Raw genomic sequence first — 23123 nt, 5'->3', positions numbered from 1 at the left:
AATAATATGTTTGAGATTATAAAGCTAGACTTAGTGATGGCAGAAGTATAAGTAGAGAGAGGTGACCTTTTCTTGTTTATCTGTTTATACTGCTAAGCCTTTTGACTGTGTTCTTAGCTCTTTTTTTTGCTTGTTTTTATTTATTCCTGGTTATACTTAAGTGGCCTGTTAAATGTGTTATTTTCAGTGATATTTATCTTTCCTCACTGTTTAGTTCTTCTAAATATTTATAGATGGCTACATTCTTAGTCAGTAGGCACTTGGCTAATCTATACACATTTATCTCCTTTATAAATTATTCCTTGTAGCCCTTGCTACATAACTAAATGCAAATTAACGTGCTTCAAACCTTCTCAATCAGCAAACCGAGAACAGCTTGTCTTGTTAAAGTGCAGCAGCTTTAGCCAAAAGAATGTAATCTTTAGTTTTCCAAGAGAAATCAAGAGAGGATTTGGCAAATGGGAGCAAGTGCCCTCTCCTGTGCTAGCAGGCACCCAGTGAAGCACCTGAGGTCACTGCTGCTTGTTTGGCCACATTTCAGTTCTGTTTGAGACCCGACCACTAATGTGAACCTGGCTCACACAGACAGGCTGCCCTGAGGTGACTGGTAGCATTTTAAGCAGAAGATGCTCCTGTGCCCACAGAACAGTAGACGAAGGGCCCCCAAGCCCCTGTATAGGAGCAAAAGCATAAGAAAGAGATGCATCAAATGTTCCTTAGTTCTTTGAGTGATATTGGAGAGTTGGTAGTACCCTTCTGTTTGAGTGTAAGCTGGAAGCTTCCCAGATATTTGTATTTTATGGATTAAAATCTAAAGGATTTTATGGATGCTGCTATGAGGTAGGTCTGTAAGACATTTAGTGTGCACAATTTCCTCTAGAAGCTGCGTAGCTAGTTATCTAGAGGACCCAAGGGACATGAATTCTACCTTCTGTCTGCAGATGTGCCTAATAATATTTTTTTTCTGATGTACTTATTTGTATAAGGTTTTTTTCTAACACCAGCATGTGTTTCTGTAGAAGCCTGGAACTTTCCTCTGCTGCTGTGTGGGGACTAGAAGGGAACAAACCAAGTAAGAAGGTACGTAAAAGGGATGTTACTTTTGCATGGCTGTTCCTTCATTCCAATGTAAGAAGCTGAACCTGGCAAAAATGATAATCTTTTTCCCAAAATCTTTTTTGGCATTGTCCCTTTCAGACATAGGGAAGCTCTGTAAGATCATTAGAAAGAGCCATTCCCCTCAACCAGCCTCAGTTTTCACCTGGTACTCCAGGGAATTTGCATTTTGCTGCCAGCCTGACAGAAAACAGTTGGGATGCCTTTGCTCACCCTTAGTCGCTGCTGCACCAATGATGAGGGGAATCAAGGGGAATCAGTGCTGCTGTGAGGTTTAAGTGCTTACAGCGCTGGCATGCCCAAACCAAGGTGTTGTATTGCTTGTGCTAGTGGATGGAGGCCAAGTGACCACTGAGCCCCAGTCATTTACAAATACATTTAGCTTGGATTCAAACCCATACATATAAAATAAACCAGTGATTTTTTTCTACATAAGCACATAGCTGCAGTGGTTGAATGTTCCCAGTTAGCATTCAGACATTAATTTTTTATTTGTCTGTGTAATGCCTTCTATCCAGGAATCAGAACAAAGAGGGGCTTTCTAGATCATTTTCTGTCTCTGCTGGAAACACAAGTGCTGTGCTGCATCTGTCATGCAGGTTGACAGAAAGCCTATGGATATCAGTATTCCTTCTTGCAGAAAAACATGTGCTTCTGACAGAACCCAAGAAAAATCTCCAGGCTGCTCTAATTTTTCATACTAGCTGTGTTGACATTTAGTGGCACAACTGTAGCAATTTGGTTTTATTATGCAGTCCAGAGGATGTTTAATTTCATAAGGTATGGAATGGCTGTCCATGTATATTTAATATCTTCAGGACAGACTGGCAGCCCTTTTACTCATCAGATGTAGCCAAATTTTTGCATAAAACTGGTAGGTGATCTACAGGGTGAAAGCAGCCCAAGAAATTGCTTGGTTCCTTTTATACACAGGGCTCTGAAATGACATGGCATATCCTAAGAAGGCCTTGATGTTTGCTGCTGTGAGTTAGCTGAATACATGGAGGCTTTTGCCCCCCACACAAAGCAGCTTAATTCTTCTGTGAAACGGAGGCAGACAAGACAGATAGGGAGGTAATGTCAAATAGTATTATAACTGCCACAAGATCGATGCTCTAGGCCAGAAGAGAACTTTAGATGCCCCTCAGGGGAAGACAAGACCTTGGTTGCAGCATCTGTCTTGACTCCATTAAGGCTTCTGTGGCAGGGCACAGCATCAGCGCTCTGACTCTAGGAGTGAGGAACATGGGGAGCACAGGGGTATTTTAGTTAGGCTGCAGATGGATCTGCTCTGTTAACAGAGCATGTAATGAGGGATATAGCTGGGGAACCTCCACTGCTCTCTATTGGCAGTTACTGGAATGGGGCTTGCTATTAGTTTTCCAAAAATTGGCAGCCCTTGGTAGAAAGGTGTTGGGGTTTATAATTCCATTGACTCACTACACCTATACCTTAATAAAAAATTGTAAGACAATGAAATAAACACCAGGGAGGCTGGCTGTAGGATTTGACATCACCAGCAGTGCTGAGTATCAAATCAGCTTGGATTGAGGGCTTGGTGCAATGTTGGCTGGGAATGAACAGTATCACTAGACTGGTGTTACTCTGCCTAGTAAAGGCTGTGTTAATCTTCTGGTCTTTGGGCAGCTTTTATATTTCAGCCATTTTTTTGCTGATGATAGTAATCATAAGAAAACCGTAAGTGTTTAGATCAGATAACTTCCTTTAATTCTAAGCACACTTAGAACTCAGATAAAATCTTCACAGTGAAATTGCATTTAAAATAAATGGATTTTCCCCTTATCAGTGTCTTCTGCCTCTACATCATTTTTTCATTCTCAGATTCATCAATAATTAAGTGTGAAATATGTGTCACTGTTGTCTTATTCTGAAAATACTTTACAAGACCACCTATAGTTCTCATCTCTTTCCTGTAGGTGTTGATAATGGAAGTGCTAAGAAGTAAAGCATATAAGAATGCAAAAACCCCTCGGTAGTTCCATTTTGACATTATCTGAAAATTGCTAGGAGCTTGATGGATAAAGGGGTAAGAGGAACCTTGGTCTCCAAGATACATCTCTGTGTAAGACTGAAACTATCACTTAATTACATTCTGAACCCTTCCTAACAGAAATCTGACCAAATTCCTCCACCACCCTTGCCCCACAAAAATACTGTCTGATTATATCTGCAAACATCTGGTACCACATGGGAAGCCAACAGCATGGAGCAAAGCAGTCTCTTTGTATACCCTGTACATTATCCGTCCCTTTAGTAGGACTGAAAAGAATAGGCAACAATGAAAACTGCAAAACAAACCCTGGAAGAACCTGTGTTATTGGTTCCCATTGATGTAGGAAATCATGTTAGCGACTGTCAGGAACATTAATATAAAGAAAAACCCCTGCCATTCTTCTATCTCTTCTACATTTCATTCCACCCCGTAATGTTTGGGTAGGGCTTTTTTCCCCTCCAATTTTCTGTATTTTTCCACCATGGAAACTTTATGCAGCCTGAGCAAAGAAATACATTCAATTATAGAAAGCTGCTGAGGTAGTGTTGAGTGTCTTGTAACATGATAATTTCTAACAAAAAATTAAAGTCTCTAATATGATGTAAAAGCTTATATATAAGTTTTTATAGGCTTCATATATTCTGCGTACTTGACATTATACAAGTTCTGGAAATTTAGAGATAAAGATTATTTCAATTAGTCCTTCCATGTTATATCTAGAATGGTTATTATGGATCTTAAAATATTAACTTGTGTGGAATGTAAGGTAGAAAGACAGCAAGAGGTTTTGATAGTGTCAAGAATTTCACATTGGGAAGCTCAGCTGTCTGAAGTTGTTTGGTCTGTGGACTTTAATAGCGTGAGAGAGAATCCTTCAAACGTGTTAGCACCATCTGTAATTGAAAAAAACTCCAACAAACCACATGAAAACCATTTTATACTCTGCAGCATATTAATATTTTGAGTGCAGCTGGGAAGATCTCACCAAGAGATACTATGAGAAATAAAACTGATTGTAGGATTCAAGCCTGTGCAGTTTCATTTGAATGGTAGTGGTTTGCTAGAATAGAGATGAGACCACCCAGGCTTAGGGCTGCAGCTTGCAATCATTTTTGTCTCCTGTGTACATGCTTGAAAAAAAACCCCAAAAGCTGACACTTGATTAACAGCACAAGCATGTTATTAACAGATATACTCAGGGATTAATGATTTTTCCCTCTTAAATTTGAGATTTTTTTTCCTGTAAATGATTTGAAGGGATTAATTCCAGTACTGGCACAGGATTGCTGGATCTATCCAGTTTGCTTCTAGTATAAATTGCTACTTATTTTAAGGTAAAATTTTGGTGTTGCTGTCATTGTCTCAGATAGTGGATGATGGCAATATTGTAAGAGTGCCTAGATATATAAATTTGCAGGTGTTTCACTCTAGCATTTTCTGACATTATGAAGTACTGCAGTATCTGGTTCTAATGCTTGTATATGCTACGTACTTTAAACCTGGCAAGAGAAGTAATCTGAAACTATTGCTTTTCTGATATGTGTGATAATTTTTAAAACCATGAGCTTTTTAAAAGTTTTAACAAAAAATGTAGTAGAAAAGACTTTGAAGTATATATGCATTTGGGAGTGATATTTTAATAGGGACTGTAACGATAGGACAAGGGCTGATGGGTACAAACTAAAACGGGAGAAGTTCAAATTAGATATAAGGAAGAAGTTCTTTACTGTGAGGCTGGTGAGGCACTGGAACAGACTGCCCAGAGATGCAGTAAATGCTCCATCCCTGGCAGTGTTCAAGGCCAGGTTGGACAGAGCCTTGGGAAACATGGTCTAGGGTGAGGCGTCCCCTCCCATGGCAGGGGGTTGGAACTAGATGATCTAAAGGACCTTTCCAACCCAAATAATTATATTATTCTATGAATATAACTATAGCATGAATTCTGTCACAGTTTTGTGTCCAACATGCAGACAGAAGCAGGAATGTACAAGAAATAGTTTCATCTACATTTGTTGCCATTGTTGACAGCTCAAATTGGTATTTTAATATTAGACACTGTATTTCAGTCTTGGAAACACTGAAAATACAGGTCTAGCCAACACATGTAATTCTATTTCTTTAGCTTTTAGGCATTGTTTTTCCTTCATCTGCCAGGCTGTTCCCAGCTTAGTAAAACTTATAGGATTGGTGGTGTCCAATGTCATACAGTAATGTAGGAACATAAAGGTACAAAATTGTTGGAGTCTTTGTTTTGCAGCCTGCATAAAATTGCCAGGAGGATACTCATGACAGCATTAATTTCTTCTGAAGTTACCGATTTTTCCTTTAAAATATTAAGAAACACAATTTTCAAGGTATAATAGATATGTATTAGGTTATAAGCTGAAATACTCATAAGTAAGGTAAAGTATTACTTAAGAACTTTAGACTAATTGCCGAATGCTGGAAACACAATTATTTAGTGTAAGTGAACTGTGTTTTACACAGTAGATTCATCCAATGGATGATCACTAATAAACATTCAGGTGTAAGAAGTAATTGTTAGTTATTTGTGGGTAAGAGAGACATTTTTATTTGTTCAAATGTGATTATGATCTTTAAATAGGTAAATGTTCAGGGCAGTTGTTTGATGCTAAAGAAAGATTCCCTAAATTCTTAATGAATAATTCATATAATGTGTCATGTTTGTATCCAGCCAAGGTCATTGTCATTTTGGGGCTAAAACCTGTGTATAAGAATGCAACAAAGGCACAATGCGTGACCCAAAGAGCTTGCAGTTTAAATATATGAGAGAAACAAAATGTTTTCTATTGTACAAACACAACATGATGTGAAGGTAATGCAGTAGCCTATAGTACCCTACATTTTAATAGCTCTTCTCAGTGTGTGTATAATGAAATCACGGAGATTTCTTTTCAAGGTAAATCTCTCCAATGTAAATTTGAAGTCCATGTACTCTTTGACTTTGTCTCCTTAAAAGTCTTGTGTAAAACTTGAAGGTAGCAGTACAGTAGGGGATATCAAAAGGAGATTTGGAGCTTAGTAAGGATTCTTCTGAGTGTTTGAAATTTTCAACTGATGCTATGAAAAGGAAGTCGGGGCTGTGTCTTTATAAACAGGAAACTAAATGCCTTTCAGTTGGTATGCTCTCTTTGGGGTTCTGCCTATGCTAAATGTCACAGAGGGACCATATCCCACTTGCTCCCTTCTTCCATTTCGATCTTCACCAGAACCTGTTCGTGCATTACTGTGCCCAAACTCCTGGCTGAGAGGAGCATTGTGCCCCCCAGCATCTCACCAACCACTGGGAGCTGCCTCCCTGTCATCCCAAGGTGTTCAAAGTAATCAAGTGCCTTCTTCCCACCAGTACCTGCTGAGCAGTGCCCAGATTTGAACTTGAATTTTGCTGTCTGCAAAAATAAACAATCTCTTTTCACCCTACCCTGAAAAAAAGCCTCTTTATTCTGTGGTTTGTCTTTGATTTTAAACACTTCTAACAACCAGCACAAGCTTTCTGACAATGCATATCTGGGGATGGATGTTTGCACTTTGGGAGCTGCTTTCTGGAGCACCTGACAGTGCACTCTGTGTACACACTATATGCAGATGGACTTTGATGTCAGTAAGTGAGGATACCCATGTTGGTGGCAGTGTTATGGAGGACACTATGTGTAGCTGATGCCCAGCACCAGCTTTCTGTCCTGGCACCTTAGGCTGAGGGGCAGAGGCTGGACACTGGGACTTAAAGAGCTGGTGTTTGGGTCACCCAAGACCCCCTAGGAGATGGAGCCCGGTCTGGTCCTGCCTGGGGGCAGGGATCGCGTTTCCAGGCTGTCCATGCACAGCCGGCTCCGTGCTGCAGCGGCACCAGCTCCGGGCACACAAAGCCCCGCCGGGAGACGTGAACCTCGGGGCTGCCGTCGGTGCCGGGGATGCGGCTGCCCCTGCTTTGCTGCTCGGGGCGCTCCGTACGGGGGTCATTGCCCAAAAGCGGCCCCGTGGGGCTCTGGCTGACGAGGGGGGCGCGGATGGGTCCCGGTGGAAGGGAGAAGCCGCTGCCGAGAGCCACAGGTGGGGTTAAACGGGAAGAGAGGAGCGGTGCGGTGGGAACCGGGGTGGAGCTGGAGTTGTGGGGGTTTGGCTGCAGCTTTCCCCAAGCTCCGCGTGTTGTGCCCGGGAGGAAGCAGGAGGGAGAGATCAGAGGCTCAGATGGGTACGGGGGTGGCGGCTGCGGATGATGGGGCTGTAGGGACGCCGCGGTCGGGGAAGCAGCAGGCGGGAGATAGGACCCGGGAGGCATCGCCGAGAGGGGCGGGGCCTGGCTAATTAGGGGGCGGGGATATGCTGGTTGTGGGCGGAGTCACGTGGTGACGCACGCGCCATCTCTATAAAAGGCGAGCACCGGGTAAGCCGGGGCGTGGCGCCGGCGGCTCCTCCATTGCGGTGAGTGTGGGGTCCTGGTGCATCCGGTTCTCCGTGTCCCGGAGCCATCCCCGGCCCCTTCCCGAGAGCTCCCGGCGGCTCCAGCGGGCGCTACTGCTCCGCAGAGCCGGGACCGACACCGGGGAGGGGCCCCGGGCTCCGGCGGCCGAGTGCTGGGAGCGGAGCCCGAGGGCTGAGCCTGGGCTGGGGCCGCGCTCGGAGCTGGGCAATGGAGTCCTGAGCGTTGGAGTCTGGAAACCAAGCGGGGCCGGTTCGGGGTCAGAACCAGGGACCGGGGGCTGGGGGCTGGACCCGGGGTCACTAAAACCGGGTTTGGGGCTCGGCAATGGAGACCAAGCCCCACGTGTTGGAGTCTGGAGCCCGGCTCACGGGGTCAGTTGAGGGGCTCAGAGAGAGCTCGAGCTGCCCAAAGCAGGTTCCGAGCTGGGTCGGGCTGGTATCGGTTGGTGGCTGCTGAGCCATTGCATTGTGCATCACTTGTGTTCATTGGTTTTAACCTTCCCTTTTGTCCCCTTTAGCTTTATATTCTGTCCCCTTGTTACTTCCCTTATCATTATTAGTAGTAGGACTTGTGTTATCATGTATTTAATTTACATTATACATTTTCTGTTGTATATTGTTAAGTTCTGGGCCCCTCACTACAAGGGAGACATGAAGGGGACTTGGCTGGTGGGAAGGGCAGGAGCACAGCACATTGCACTCTAAGCATCATCTTGTGCCTTTAAACCCTGCAGGTGCCCAATGGGCTGGAGGCCGTGAGCATCGAGAGCAAGGGCTGCCTGAGCAGCGGACGGTGAAGAGACAGATGGGACATCGTTGGAACGCAGGCCCAAGGAGAGGCCCCGTGCAGGTAAGGACACACTGGGGACACAGTGTAGGGTATTTGCAGGTTGTCCTCTTGGCAGGGATACAGGCAGTAGTTAAGGGGTGCAGGCAGTGGCAGGAGGGGAAGTGTAGGTGTCAGGCTGGGTAGCTGCAGGTGCAATTTGCCTATTGCAGGTTTCAGGTTGGGAAGCATAGGGGTTAGATGGTATAACAAAGGTGTTAGTTTGGGTAGTGCTGGTGTCACTTTGGGTATTACAGGTGTTAGGTTGGATCCTGTAGGTGGCACTTTGGGAACCAGAGGTGTCAGGCTGGGTAGAGTAGGTGGCACTTGAGGTGGCATTAGGTTGGCTGTCATAGGTGTTAGATTGGGTAGTGTCAGTGTTACTTTGGGTGTCATAGGTGTTAGGTTGGGTATCATAGTGTTAGGCTGGGTATTGTGGGTGGCACTTTGTGTATTACAGTTGTCAGGTTGGATCCTGTGGTAGGTGGCACTTTGGGAACCGCAGGTGTTAGGTTGGGCAGCAGAGGTGGTACATTGGGCATTGGAGGTGTCAGGCTGGGTAGAGTAGGTGGCACTTGAAGTGGTGTTAGGTTGGATATCATTGGTGTTAGCTTGGCTGCTGTGGGTGGCACTTTGGGAACCAGAGGGGTTATGTTGGCTGTTGTAGGTGGCACTTGGGGTACTGTAGCTGTTAGGCTGGGTATCATAAGCAGCACTTTGGGTAGTGTAGGTATCAGGCTTGGTACTATGGGTGGCACTTTGGGAACCAATTGTGTTAATTTGGGTAGCAAAGGTGACACTTCTGACTCAGGGTTAGCACAGCTTTATTAGACTAACCAGTCTAACCCCCCTATCTGAGGTGCTTGGAAGTTGGACAACTTGGGTTGCACTTTGTGTACTGTAGGTGTTAGGTTGGGGGGGTGGGAGGGGGGGTGGGAGGCGGGTAGGAAAAGGGGTAGAGGGTGGGGGGGGGCGGGGGGGGACGGAGGGGTGGGAGGGGAGGGGGGAGGGGAGGGAGGGAGGGGTGGGGGGGGGGGGGGTGGGAGGGGGGGGGGGGGGGGGGGGGGGGGGGGGGGGGGGGGGGGGGGGGGTGGGAGGGGGGGGGGGGGGGGGGGGGGGGGGGGGGGGGGGGGGGGGGACCAGGGGGGACCCGGACACTCTGTCCTCCAGATAAGACATCTCTATATATACAAAGACAGCAGTACAGCAGTCCCCTCCTTCACCCCCCCCCCCCCCCCCCCCACCCACCCCCCCACCCACCCCCACCCCCCCACCCACCCCCCCCCCTCCCTCCCCCCACCCCCTCCCTCCCCCCACCCCCCCAGGAGGGAGTTAGGGGGGGAGGGAGGCCTCCCTCCCCCCCTAACTCCCTCCCTCCCTCCCCAGAGGGCTTAGGGGGGGCAGGGAGGGGCTTAGTGGAAGCCCCTCCCTGCCCCCCCTAAGCCCTCCCCCATCCCCTCCCCTAACCCCTTCCGTCCCCCCAACCCCTTCCCTCTGCTCTCGAGGGGAGGGGCTAGGGGGAGGGAGGGGGTTCTTATACCTGTCCAGAGTCCATCCCAAACGTCGTATCCCTTCTGGAATCGCAGCTCTCTTCAGGGACCATCCCGGGGTGCTCGACCTGTCCCTGCAAGAAGAACACCCATCACCACCAATCTCTTCATGCGTCTGCCACTGGCCACCTTTCCTACCCACCACCAGCCCAACCTGCTTCCTCCCCACACATCTTGGCCTTGTGGCACTCCTAGCCCCACACTGTGGCCATGCTGCATCCTTCTATCTGTCCTGTATCATCTTCTGCTTCTCCACTGGTATGTGGAGCATGGGCAGACTGTGCCTGGTCCCTCCTCCAGGCCTTTGCTTCCCTGGCTTTTCCCAGCTGGCTCCCACATGTACACAGCTGTGCAGATCCTTCCCAAATAACAGCCTTCATCCTGTGGGATGGAATAAACCTCCTTTCCACACACAGACTTCAATGGCTGCCTCCTGCATCTTCTTTGTCCTCCTCCTCCTAAGAACCCCCTCACACCATGAGCACAAAACATCACCTTGCACCTGGCAGTCCACACACCTGGATGATGCCATCTCCCATGTCAGCCTTTAGTGCTGAGCAAGAGTTGTCCAACTTCCAAGCACCTCTGATGGAGCCAGTCTAATAAAGCTGTGCTAACCCTGAGTCAAAAGTGCCACCTTTGCTACCCAAATTAACACAATTGGTTCCCAAAGTGCCACCCATAGTACCAAGCCTGATACCCCACTACCCAAAGTGCCATTTACTGTACCCAGCCTAACAGCTACAGTACCCCAAGTGCCACCTACAACACCCAACCTAACCCCTCTGGTTCCCAAAGTGCCACCCACAGCAGCCATGCTAACACCAATGATATCCAACCTAACACCACTTCAAGTGCCACCTACTCTACCCAGCCTGACACCTCCAATGCCCAATGTACCACCTCTGCTGCCCAACCTAACACCTGCGGTTCCCAAAGTGCCACCTACCACAGGATCCAACCTGACAACTGTAATACACAAAGTGCCACCCACAATACCCAGCCTAACACTATGATACCCAACCTAACACCTATGACACCCAAAGTAACACTGACACTACCCAATCTAACACCTATGACAGCCAACCTAATGCCACCTCAAGTGCCACCTACTCTACCCAGCCTGACACCTCCAATGCCCAATGTACCACCTCTGCTGCCCAACCTAACACCTGTGGTTCCCAAAGTGCCACCTACCACAGGATCCAACCTGACAACTGTAATACACAAAGTGCCACCCACAATACCCAGCCTAACACTATGATACCCAACCTAACACCTATGACACCCAAAGTAACACTGACACTACCCAATCTAACACCTATGACAGCCAACCTAATGCCATCTCAAGTGCCACCTATGCTACACAACCTAACACCTCTGGTTCCCAAAGTGCCACCTACCACAGGATCCAACCTGACAACTGTAATACACAAAGTGCCACCCACAATACCCAGCCTAACACTATGATACCCAACCTAACACCTATGACACCCAAAGTAACACTGACACTACCCAATCTAACACCTATGACAGCCAACCTAATGCCACCTCAAGTGCCACCTACTCTACCCAGCCTGACACCTCCAATGCCCAATGTACCACCTCTGCTGCCCAACCTAACACCTGCGGTTCCCAAAGTGCCACCTACCACAGGATCCAACCTGACAACTGTAATACACAAAGTGCCACCCACAATACCCAGCCTAACACTATGATACCCAACCTAACACCTATGACACCCAAAGTAACACTGACACTACCCAATCTAACACCTATGACAGCCAACCTAATGCCACCTCAAGTGCCACCTACTCTACCCAGCCTGACACCTCCAATGCCCAATGTACCACCTCTGCTGCCCAACCTAACACCTGCGGTTCCCAAAGTGCCACCTACCACAGGATCCAACCTGACAACTGTAATACACAAAGTGCCACCCACAATACCCAGCCTAACACTATGATACCCAACCTAACACCTATGACACCCAAAGTAACACTGACACTACCCAATCTAACACCTATGACAGCCAACCTAATGCCACCTCAAGTGCCACCTACTCTACCCAGCCTGACACCTCTGGTTCCCAAAGTGCCACCTACAGGATCCAACCTAACACCTGTAATACCCAAAGTGACACCAGCACTACCCAAACTAACACCTTTGTTATACCATCTAACCCCTATGCTTCCCAACCTGAAACCTGCAATAGGCAAATTGCACCTGCAGCTACCCAGCCTGACACCTACACTTCCCCTCCTGCCACTGCCTGCACCCCTTAACTACTGCCTGTATCCCTGCCAAGAGGACAACCTGCAAATACCCTACACTGTGTCCCCAGTGTGTCCTTACCTGCACGGGGCCTCTCCTTGGGCCTGCGTTCCAACGATGTCCCATCTGTCTCTTCACCGTCCGCTGCTCAGGCAGCCCTTGCTCTCGATGCTCACAGCCTCCAGCCCATTGGGCACCTGCAGGGTTCAAAGGCACAAGATGATGCTTAGAGTGCAATGTGCTGTGCTCCTGCCCTTCCCACCAGCCAAGTCCCCTTCATGTCTCCCTTGTAGTGAGGGGCCCAGAACTTAACAATATACAACAGAAAATGCTTAATATAAATTAAATACATGATAACACAAGTCCTACTACTAATAATGATAAGGGAAGTAACAAGGGGACAGAATGTAAAGCTAAAGGGGACAAAAGGGAAGGTTAAAACCAATGAACACAAGTGATGCACAATGCAATGGCTCAGCAGACACCAACCGATACCAGCCCGACCCAAGCAGCAATCGCTGCCTTCCAGGTAACTCCCCCCAGTTCCTATCCTGGGCATGACGTGCTGTGGGATGGGATGATCCTTTGGCTCCTTTGGGACAGGTGTCCTGGCTCTGCTCCCTCCCAGCTTCCAGTGCCCCTCCTCACTGGCACAGCACAAGAGTCTGACAAGTCCTGGGATTGGGCTAAGTACCACACAGCAAGAGCTAAAACCTCACTGCTGATGTTATCAGCATCAGTCTCAGACAAAACCCAAAGCACAGCACTGCACCAGCTCGGGGGAAGCAAATGAGCTCTATCTGATGTTATCAGCATCAGTCTGATGTTATCAGCATCAGTCTCAGACAAAACCCGAAGTGCAGCGCTGAGCCAGCTCATGGGAAGCAAACGAGCTCTATCCCAGTCTAAACCAGGCCATCACCCACCTGCATTCCCAACCGCCTCCCTCCCTGGCTCAGTGGGACAGGGCACAGTGGGGACACAGAACGGTCTCTGCAGCCAGATGCAGCCTGCAAGGCAGTAAAGAGCCCAGCCCCTTGACACACGGGTACAGAAGCACACAGACTGACACAGCAAGGGGGCCTGGTTAAGTAAGTCCTTCATGAGGGGATGCATGGGAAGTGTGCGCTGCTGGATATGTATTTAATGCTCAGAGCGGTGCCACTTGACTCCAAGGAGCTCTGATGGCCCTTCCTGCCTGGGACCAGGAGATGACGTTATCCCCTATTGCCAGCATCCCTGCACCTCGCCCTGTCAGTGACAGCACCTCAGCAGGTACCAGAACACCTGAAACCAGCAAAGTCATCCCAGAAAACCCCTCCACTGCCGGGCACTTGACACTCACTCACAGGCCTGCAAACCAGCGCTCCTCACAAAGCGGAGCTGGACCTAAAGGGCAGCATCTGTGGGGACCCGGGATGTGCAGCCCTGCTCCAGAGGGAGCCTGCCTGTCCTAGGGGTGCTGCTGCCTACGGAAGCTGTGGGGCAGGAGGAGAGTGATGCAGGACCAGCAACATCACAGCCGTGCCCCTCTCCCTGGGTGCCCTGCGGGATGAGCCCTGCTCCACACCTCATGCTGCTCCCTGAGAGCCTACGCCAGCCTTGGATGGCAGGGAATAAAACCCCATAGACAGCACAGACGTTACCCTCTTCTCACACCCTCACCTCACAGACGTGCTCCCAGCCCAAGGCAGCACTGCCAGGAAAGGAGGGGGCTCAGCACAGCTCAAACAACCCCAGACATTCAGGGTGCTCCTGCTCAGAGCAGGGCCAGGACTGGCCCCATCCAGCCTGGCCCCAGGACCGGCACTGGCTGAATGCCCTCCAGTACCCCTAGGACAGGGCCACTCGGGGGTCACACATGGGGGGTGGGTGTAAGTTGGAACTTCCCTGCTCTCTCCCAGCTCACAGCCACCATCCCTTTCCCATGCCCTAACTCCTCACCCACACGTACAGGGGGAGATGCAAAGACGAGAGCCTGGACACAGACGTGAGCCTCTGCTGCCCCCAGGCACAGAAACGCTTTGGCTCCCGCACAGGAAAACTCCACTTTGGCCACAGTGTTCCCAGTCAGCAAACACCCATCCACACCAATACATTCAGCAGCTCTAAACCCTTCCTTAGCAAAGGATGCTGACACAGGGGGCAGATGCAGCCCTATAACCTGCCACCACAGCCACTGTTCCCTCTGGGGTTACCAGGGCTTGCAGAAGAGCACCTAAAGGCCTTGGGTACATTAGTACAGATCCTACCAGCCAGGCTGTCGAGGACAACAGCATCTCGAGGGTGCGCTGGCTTTGCCTTGAGCAGGTTTAATCCCATGGGATGAGCGGGTGGGAGCCAGGCACGTGCAGCGCAGGCAGGAGGGATGGAGCCAGCCCCAAACACATCCGTGCAGCTCAAGCCAACCTGCGGTGCCCTGCACATACCATGAGCTGCCTGCACATAAAGCACTCACGGACCTGCCCTGACAAGCACATCCCGCAGAGCTGCTGTGCCTTGAGATGGGGACACCTCTCCCGACACCCTCGCTAGGCTGAGCTGACACGGGGCTCCCTGCGGGCTACAGAGCGGCGGATGAGAGGCACTCGCCCACCCCTGCTCCAGGGACACGGCCCCATAGAGACGGGCGCTGCCCACAGGAGGGACGATCCCACCTGGAGCACTGTCCAAAGGTGACAGCTCCTCGGACACCTCCCGCCCCCAGCACCGGCTCCTGCCCCGCCTGCTCACTTCCCAGCCGCTCGGACCCTTCCTGCTCTGGAGCCGCAGCATTCCCTGCTCTAGAGCCGCAGCATTCCCGGCTCTGGAGCCGCAGCATTCCCTGCTCTGGAGCCGCAGCATTCCCGGCTCTAGAGCCGCAGCATTCCCTGCTCTGGAGCCGCAGCATTCCCTGCTCTGGAGCCGCAGCATTCCCTGCTCTAGAGCCGCAGCATTCCCAGCTCTAGAGCCGCAGCATTCCCAGCTCTGGAGCCGCAGCATTCCCGGCTCTGGAGACGCAGCATTCCCGGCTCTCCTCCGCTCCCTCCCGTGCTGCTCTCGACTGCTCCTGAGCCCGGAGCTCCCTCCTGCCCCGGCCGCTCTGCCCCCTCTGCCGCTCCCTCGAGCCCCGCTTTGTTTTCTCATACAGCTGGAAAATGCCACAGCCCCAGCTCGGATCCGCCATCCAAGCCCAGCCCAGGGACGGCAAACTCTGCCCTCAGGCCTGCAGGGACTCCCTTCACAGAGCACCGCAAGGAAAGGGATGCGGTAAAGGGTTCCTTTAACGGTCTGAGCCATTCATTCTAAACAGGGCCTGTGCTGAGGGTCTCTGTCAGCTCTCAGCCTGCCCTGGTTGGAGGGGTTCCCTGTGCCTACAAGTGAGGATGTGCTCTCATCTCATCTTCAGCCTGGTTCAGTTCACAACATCCATTAGCACTGAACACTGCTGATCCATATTCCTATTGAGCTAATGAGAAGCAGAAGCTGCAGCTCCAAAGGCAAAGGGGGCCACGGGCAAACTTCCAGCCTGCAGAGAAGCAGAGCATCCCACCCCTATGATCCCAACAAGACCCTCACAGAGCCAAGAATGGAGCTGGGACATGGAGCACAGCGGCTATGGGAAGGAGAGCTCGCCTGCAGGGATGCTGAGGCATGAGGAGAAGCTGGGATGTTGCTCCTGGGGTTTGGAGACTGGGATCTAAGAGCCAGGGGTGTGAGCAGTGCCCAGGCCTCATCATCACAGGCACTGCAGAGCAGCTCTGCTCACACACGTGGGCCTTGGGCCACCACAGCACCCTCGGGTGCAAGCAGGACAGCACAGCCAGGGTGCTCTGGCTCATACAGACACTAAGGGGCTGCTGCCCTCAGCTGCACTCAAGCCCCTGCTGCTTTCTGCTCCTCCAAGGAGGCCTTCACAAGGACCCACATGAGATGTGGGCACACAGCGTGACCCAAGGGATGGCTTCCAGGATCAGCACACAGGACAGACACCATGGAGGTTCAGTTACTGGTTAGCAAAGCCCCTCTCTAACGGCTGACACTGGGATTCAGGAGGCCCTGACACATCCCACCTCTCTTCTGCAAGCTCAGATCTGTTTCCCTCTCCCCTCTCAAGCTACACAGATTCCTCCTCTGACTGAAACATAAGGACCACACTGTCAGCAGGAGGAGGGACAGGGACAAAGAGGTGCAGCAGCACCATCAGTGCTGAGCCCTGCACTGGAGAAACCCAGTGCTTGTCCTCACTTCTGCCAAGCACCCCACAGCCCATGCGGCCTCAGCCATAGGGAAGGAGCTCAGCAGAGCCATGGGGAGATGATCCCCTTTACACAAAGGGGTTATTTGGGGTTGCATGGACCTGGCAGGTCAGGCAGTGCCACCGCTCTCCCATTCACTCTCTGGAACATGGTGTTATTTCCATGTCCAGTCTATGGAGCTGCTCTAAATCCCATCTCATTGGGCCATCCTTGCCTGCTTTACTGTCATTACACCAGCCCAGATGCTACGTTATTCCCCCCATCCCAATTCCAACACACACACATGAAACCAGTGCCAACAAAACAGCTGCCCAGTCAGAATATCATCTCACTTTATTAATCCTTTTATTAGTTTTCACCCCATATGATCACAATTCCATAGATTCCCAATTTGCTGGGAAGAGGCAGAGGGAAGGAGGGGGAATAACGTAGCGTCTTTTCCCCCTTTTCTTTAGCACTGCACTGATGCATCACACGTCAGGGTCTCTTGCCAAAAGCCTCCTCTTTCTGCAGGGAAAAGCTGCTGGGAAGGAAGTTTTGCTCCGAGCTCTAATCCCAGATTTCTTCAGGCTTCCCACGGCTCCTCCTGTGCTGGAGCACAAGAGAGAGCGCGTCCTCCGGGCTATCCCAGCACACCGGTCTGGTGCTCACCCAGCCTTGCACATCTATGGCACAGTGATGGAAACTGCCTTTAACAAGAGGAAATCACCTGCAGGGATTGCAAAAGGAAATGTCCCATAAGGTGGAAGGAGCCCACAACTAAAGCCAAAATGCAACCTTACACCTAGGGGAGGATGTAACTGCTGGAACACTGTGGGCAAATCACATGGAGACTCCACTGAAGGCACAGAACCTCAAGGGACAGTGACTTCAGGCCATTAGGGCCTGGACATAGGGCAAGGAGAAAGGACGTACCTTCGGCCATCACCTCAAAGGGGCATCCCAGTCACAACAGCACAAGCCCAGGGCTCAGCACCAGCACCTGTGGCCAGTCTGGGGCTCCCCGGGCTTGTTTTCTCCCTGGGCCTCGATTGGTTGGTGTGAAAAATGGGGATGCCAACAGCCCTCCAACAGTGGCAATCTCTGCATTCACAGCACCTTCATACACAGCCCAGCCCCAAGCGCCTCTCATCTCTGATGCGAGCTTGAGGTGTACACAGAATAACCTGGCTCTGGCACAGACTTTGACAGCACAAAGGTGAAAAGTGAATTTCACAAATCCAGACCACATGAATTAATCAACTGCTGAAGCCCCTGCTAAACTGAATGGGCTCATTGCCCTGCAACCAAGCACACAGCTGGAACAGCTACAAAACACTGCTCATCTGTCCCACATCCCCTCCTCACCAGTGAATTCTTCCATCCCCTTTTTCCTTCCCATATCAATGCCTTCCACAATAACAAGGGCTCCTGCCCACTGCCCACACTCAATTGGTACTCTTGACTTCAGTCACCTCAGTGAGCATCTCCCCCCAGGACCACAGCCCCATCACACTCTGCCAGAAGCTCTCATTGACACTTGGCTCTTTCATTATTACCTTTAAAGATTCAATCACTTCCACCTCAAGGGAAGCACTCTGGGAACTGCCAAGGCCCAGAGGACACATTCATGTGCCCCATCAATGTGCTTTAGGGTTACAGGCACCTCAACCCAGCTGACTCTCCCTCACCACACTGCCCCACCACAGCATCCATCCATTGCCATCACTTTCCACTTGGTTATTCCCTTTCATCTTTGCAAACCTGATCATGGCATTTAAATATTGCTGTGAAATTTCAAGTTCTGGAAGGAATTTTAAGGGGTTTTAAGTTCTTTTCTCTTTTTAAAGGGAGGGGGAAGAACAAGAAAGTGCTAATTTCCTTCCCCATTGCCTCCATTCATTCCTCTGTTCTCAACAACATTGGTTTTACACTCACCAGCCTGACTACTCCACAAGAAAGGTGTATTCCTTCCTATTACATTCTAGCTCCCCCTCATGGTGTGACTCCAACCCTGACGTGCTCAGTAAAACCCCAAGTCATTTAAAGGTTAGGGAAGAGCATAATCCTCCATGTTCCCCTGGAAACAGCATTACACAAACTGCTAGAACCAGAGTAGAGGAAGCCTCCAAACACAGAGCATCAAACCCAAACCCACACAACAATCAGCCACCAAACACCATTCCTCACCTTGTTTGCACCATCCCTAAAAGCAGATGGCATCAGCCCTTTGCTTGCTCATGAGCACTCCCTCCATCCATTTGCCTCCTCCCAACTCAGCCTCCAGCTGAACCAGCACAAAACATGTCCCTGACCAACACAACCCTTACAGCCTGCACTGGCCACGGAACCCCCAGCAAAAGGAAGGTGGACAGGGAGCTGCCACACTTCACATCAGGGGTTACCAGCTCCTGCAAGGGTTAGAAATGTTCTTCCCAGGCTGACAGAAACCCCTTCCTTAACCAAAGAGAGCAATGAGACCTCCTTCAGAACAAGCTTGAAGAACTCAAAGTCATTTCCAAGTCACCAAGCACCCATCTCCCTTGCTTCAGCTCACACCACTACAGGACTTCTTCCTGCTCTCCTTCTACCACACACATCCAAGCACCAGTAAACACCAGCAAAGACCTTTACATCTCCCATCATATTCCCAATACACCGAGATCTTTCTCCAGAAGCTTTTCCAGTTAATAAAATGGTCCCAGACAAATTCTGCTTGTTATATAGACAGAGCCAGCCTTGCTTGGGATCTCTCCCAAACACACTTCAGCAGCAGCATAAGGAACAGCATCCTTTGCAGACAGAGCTGAGGCTGATACGAACACATGGGTATTTTCTAGAGAGAAACGTGCCTCAGATCTCTCACCAATATGTCCATTCAGAGCTAAACCACAATTTCTCAGCTGCTTCTGGGTAATACATGGGGGTAACTTGGAACTAAAGCCATTTTACACTTATGGATGATGTGTGAAAGCATAGAGGTGTCACTTACTGTCAGACGATCCCATTTCTGGTACATAGGGTGAGGATGGAAGGTATTCATCCCAGCAGTCTTCCCTGGATTGCCTCTGGTCTTGCTCTGGAGGATCACGTGCAGACAGGACCAGCATCAAGGCTGAGGGAACACAAACAAGCATTGACAACATTAGCCCAGCAAAAGCATTGCTGGAGTGCTCTAAACCTATTTGCAGGTACAATTCAGCATCACCAAAGCTCTTGGAAGCATCAGGGAGTGCAACAAGAGGGAAAGGCTCTTTTGGACAGACGCGAACCTCTCAGGCCCAGCAGCAGGGATCATTCATATGTAACTCAACTACACTCAACAGGATGCAGCTTCTGTAAAACCCCAACTGTGCAGACACAGGGAACAGATTGCCCAGCACACACAGAAAGTCCATCAGGATCCTCCAACAATTCCTCAGCCAAAACCCACTCCCATCTCTTGGACAATCCACAACATCCACCAGCTTCCAGGCTGCATCCAGACCGGCCTTCTTGCCTGCTGCACATCCTGAAGCAGGATTTGCCCTTAAGCTTTTGTTAGCTTCCCAAATAGCATCGCAACCCTCCCTTTGAGAACAGCAGTGCCAATACAGCTTCCTCCCTCAGCCAGCAGACACCACAAAGGGAAAGCAGGAAAGGCATTTAGGGGTGGGATGCTGCGAACCACGAGATATGAGAAGAAGCTCCTGCAGAATATATGGAGGAAGGGAGGGACATGAACGCCAGTAATGCCCAACTGCAGCAAGCACCTTCTCTGCCTCCAGTACCTTTCATTACAAGCACTGCAGCCTCCAACAGGCATCTCCCTGATGCTTGCACCAGCAGGGACCCTGCAGGCCCTGCAGATGACCCAGCAGCTCCGTGCCTCAGTTTCCCCTCTCACAGACACAGCAAGGGGGCTCTGGGTAGGCTGAGATCAGGTGTGGGTAGGAGCTCATCAGCCCTCGGGCCCAGGCACTTGTTTCTACAGCACCTGGGGACCCCAGGAGTCATTCTCTTTGCTTTGGGCTATCCCAGCCTCGGGCAGCAGCTGAGGGAGAGCAGAGGAGGCACAGGACCCATGGAAAGGGCTCAGGCTCAGCTCCTCTACAGACTCATTGGGAAGCTCTGATCTTGTTCTCTGTCTGATCTGGGCTTCTTTCTCCCTCCTTGTAAATGGTGACAGTGACAGCAGCCACGCACATGCAATGCTTTGAAACATAACATCACTGTTAGACACACCTCATGTTATTGCTGCATGCTGTAAACAAGGCACAGTCCAAAGACCATACAGACTACTTACAGTAGAGGTCAAGCAAAAGGGGTTTGGGGGCCAGCAGTCAGTGCGGAGAGCAAACACCACAGGCACAGAGTCCAATGTCATTGTTTTAGAGTCCTCCATGTTTCAGTGCAAGGAACAGGGATCACTCAGCAAAGCAAAAAGCATCTCTCAACAAAGACACAGCGAGCATTTGGTCATGGCCTGGTGCCAATGCAAGCATCAACCACAGGCAGCACAAGCAGGCTCTAAAACATAGCAAGCAACTTCTCTAAAGCACAGAGCCTGCTGGCCACCCATAGCACAGGGCACAGACAAACCCTGCTCCCAAAGGGGCACCATCACCGGGTACCCTCAGGACTCAGTAGCAATTCAGAGGTTCAAGACCTTCAGCAAAGAGACAACTTTCTTCCTGCATCCCACTGTAAGGGCAGCAGGCAAATTCCTTCCTCTTTTCCCTACCTCCTTTCCCTGCCAGGCTGTTGTTCCAAGTCCTCAAGGAAGAGGGCAGCGCTAAACTCTGCCTCAAAGCACACAGAAGGCTCAAGGCAGCAGGTGCAGAAGTCAAGGAGAAGCCCATGGACATCAGATGCCAGCACCCCAACAAAACCAGACCTGCTTCTTCCCAAAGCAAAGCCAAACTCATCCTTCCCATCTCAGGAAAACACGATGCAATGAACCCAGCTCCTGCACACCTTCCTCTGCAAGCACAGCCCTCCCAGGACAATCAACAGAACCTGCTGGTGCTGCCGAGGGTAACCAAGCCCACCCGGGAGCACACTGCTCCCACTCACCTCACTGCTCACGCTGGACCTGAAGCCAGCACCAACAACCCAGGGGGTTCATGAGGACCCAATGCAAACAACAACTCCTGCACACGGGGCCCTCCGGAACGGTGCCCGCAGCATCCGAGTCCATCTCCGTACGGCCGCACTGAGCGCTCTCAGGGCCCCAGAACCCGCTCCCTGTGTGCGAACGGAGCCGCCGGGGCCGCCCCGGCTCCCACCGCCCGCCCGCGGCATCCGCAGCCGCTGCTCCCGTGCCCGCCCGCGCCTCTCTCCTCTCCATCCCCCCTCCCTGCAGCCGCAGCCCCAGCGCCGGTTCCACCCGGTTCCCCCCGCACCGCTCCTCCCTTCCCGGTTAACGCCGCCTGCGGCTCCGGCAGAGCCTTCTCCCCCCCCCCCCACGGGGCCGGCACCTTCCCCCGGGACACAGAACGGCCTCAGCGGCAGCCGGAGCCCGGTGCAGCCGGGGCCGGGGCTCAGCGGCAGAAGGCAGGAGCCGCTCTGTGCCTGAGCCCCGGCACCAGCCCAGGGAGGGCTCATGCGGAGACTTCCATGCACGGGGCTCTGGGTCTAAGCTCGGAACCTGCTTTGGGCAGCTCGGGCTCTCTCTGAGCCCCCCAACTGACCCCATGAGCCGGGCTCCAGACTCCAACACGTGGGGCTTGGTCTCCATTGCCGAGCCCCAAACCCGGTTTTAGTGACCCCGGGTCCAGCCCCCAGCCCCCGGTCCCTGGTTCTGACCCCGAACCGGCCCCGCTTGGTTTCCAGACTCCAACGCTCAGGACTCCATTGCCCAGCTCCGAGCGCGGCCCCAGCCCAGGCTCAGCCCTCGGGCTCCGCTCCCAGCACTCGGCCGCCGGAGCCCGGGGCCCCTCCCCGGTGTCGGTCCCGGCTCTGCGGAGCAGCAGCGCCCGCTGGAGCCGCCGGGAGCTCTCGGGAAGGGGCCGGGGATGGCTCCGGGACACGGAGAACCGGATGCACCAGGACCCCACACTCACCCCAATGCAGGAGCCGCCGGAGCCACGCCCCGGCTTACCCGGTGCTCGCCTTTTATACAGGTGGCGCGTCCGTCACCCCGTGACTCCGCCCACAACCAACATACCCCGCCCCCTAATTAGCCAGGCCCCGCCCCTCTCGGCGGTGCCGCCCGGGTCCTATCGCCCGCCTGCTCCTCCCCTGACCGCGGTGTCCCCACAGCCCCATCATCCGCAGCCGCCACCCCCGTACCCATCTGAGCCTCTGATCTCTCCCTCCTGCTTCCTCCCGGGCACAACACGCGGAGCTGGGGGAAAGCTCCTTGTGCACAAAAGTCCAGACCCTGCTCCTGGCCATACAGGAACATACAAAGGCCACTTACTATAACCTGGTGTGGAGACAGTTCTCACAGGAGAATGGATATTTGGTACATGAACTCTGAATAACTCCGAGGGATACAGCAAGGCCGTGGGAGGCCTGAGGAAGCCTAAGCAAGCAAGATAAGAAGAAGCTGTAATTCACTGAGTGATGAGAACTGTGGACTGTTGGCAAGCGTTCGAGGTCAAGTTCTCACACCTGTGCTTAACCAATTCTATGTTAGTCACTAAGGGTCTTCAAGACAAGTATCCAATCATGATATGCCAGATTACTGTAGGTGTGTG

At 51.4% G+C, this 23123-nt stretch overlaps 2 long non-coding RNA genes across 6 annotated transcripts; one reads left to right on the top strand and one right to left on the bottom strand.

Annotated features, from left to right (window-relative positions):
• The first annotated feature begins 7521 nt into the window (after positions 1-7521).
• Positions 7522-10372, top strand: LOC117436644 (uncharacterized). Of its 4 annotated transcripts, none has more exons than XR_004549970.1 (3): positions 7522-7573; positions 8308-8423; positions 9986-10372. It is a non-coding gene; the product is annotated as an uncharacterized lncRNA (long non-coding RNA). The 4 variants fall into 4 exon arrangements; XR_004549972.1 differs by lacking the exon at positions 7522-7573 and adding an exon at positions 7783-7801; XR_004549971.1 differs by lacking the exon at positions 7522-7573 and adding an exon at positions 7812-7830.
• Positions 9860-22560, bottom strand: LOC117436645 (uncharacterized). Of its 2 annotated transcripts, XR_004549974.1 has the most exons (4): positions 22485-22560; positions 19433-19555; positions 12305-12420; positions 9860-10023 (listed from the first exon to the last, which is right to left on the bottom strand). It is a non-coding gene; the product is annotated as an uncharacterized lncRNA (long non-coding RNA). The 2 variants fall into 2 exon arrangements; XR_004549975.1 differs by lacking the exons at positions 9860-10023; positions 12305-12420 and adding an exon at positions 16777-17170.
• Between the last annotated feature and the right edge of the window lie 563 nt (positions 22561-23123).

Source organism: Melopsittacus undulatus, chromosome 9 (genome assembly GCF_012275295.1).
Source record: "Melopsittacus undulatus isolate bMelUnd1 chromosome 9, bMelUnd1.mat.Z, whole genome shotgun sequence".
NCBI lineage: Eukaryota > Metazoa > Chordata > Aves > Psittaciformes > Psittaculidae > Melopsittacus > Melopsittacus undulatus.
This window is presented reverse-complemented; position numbering and strand designations above follow the sequence as displayed.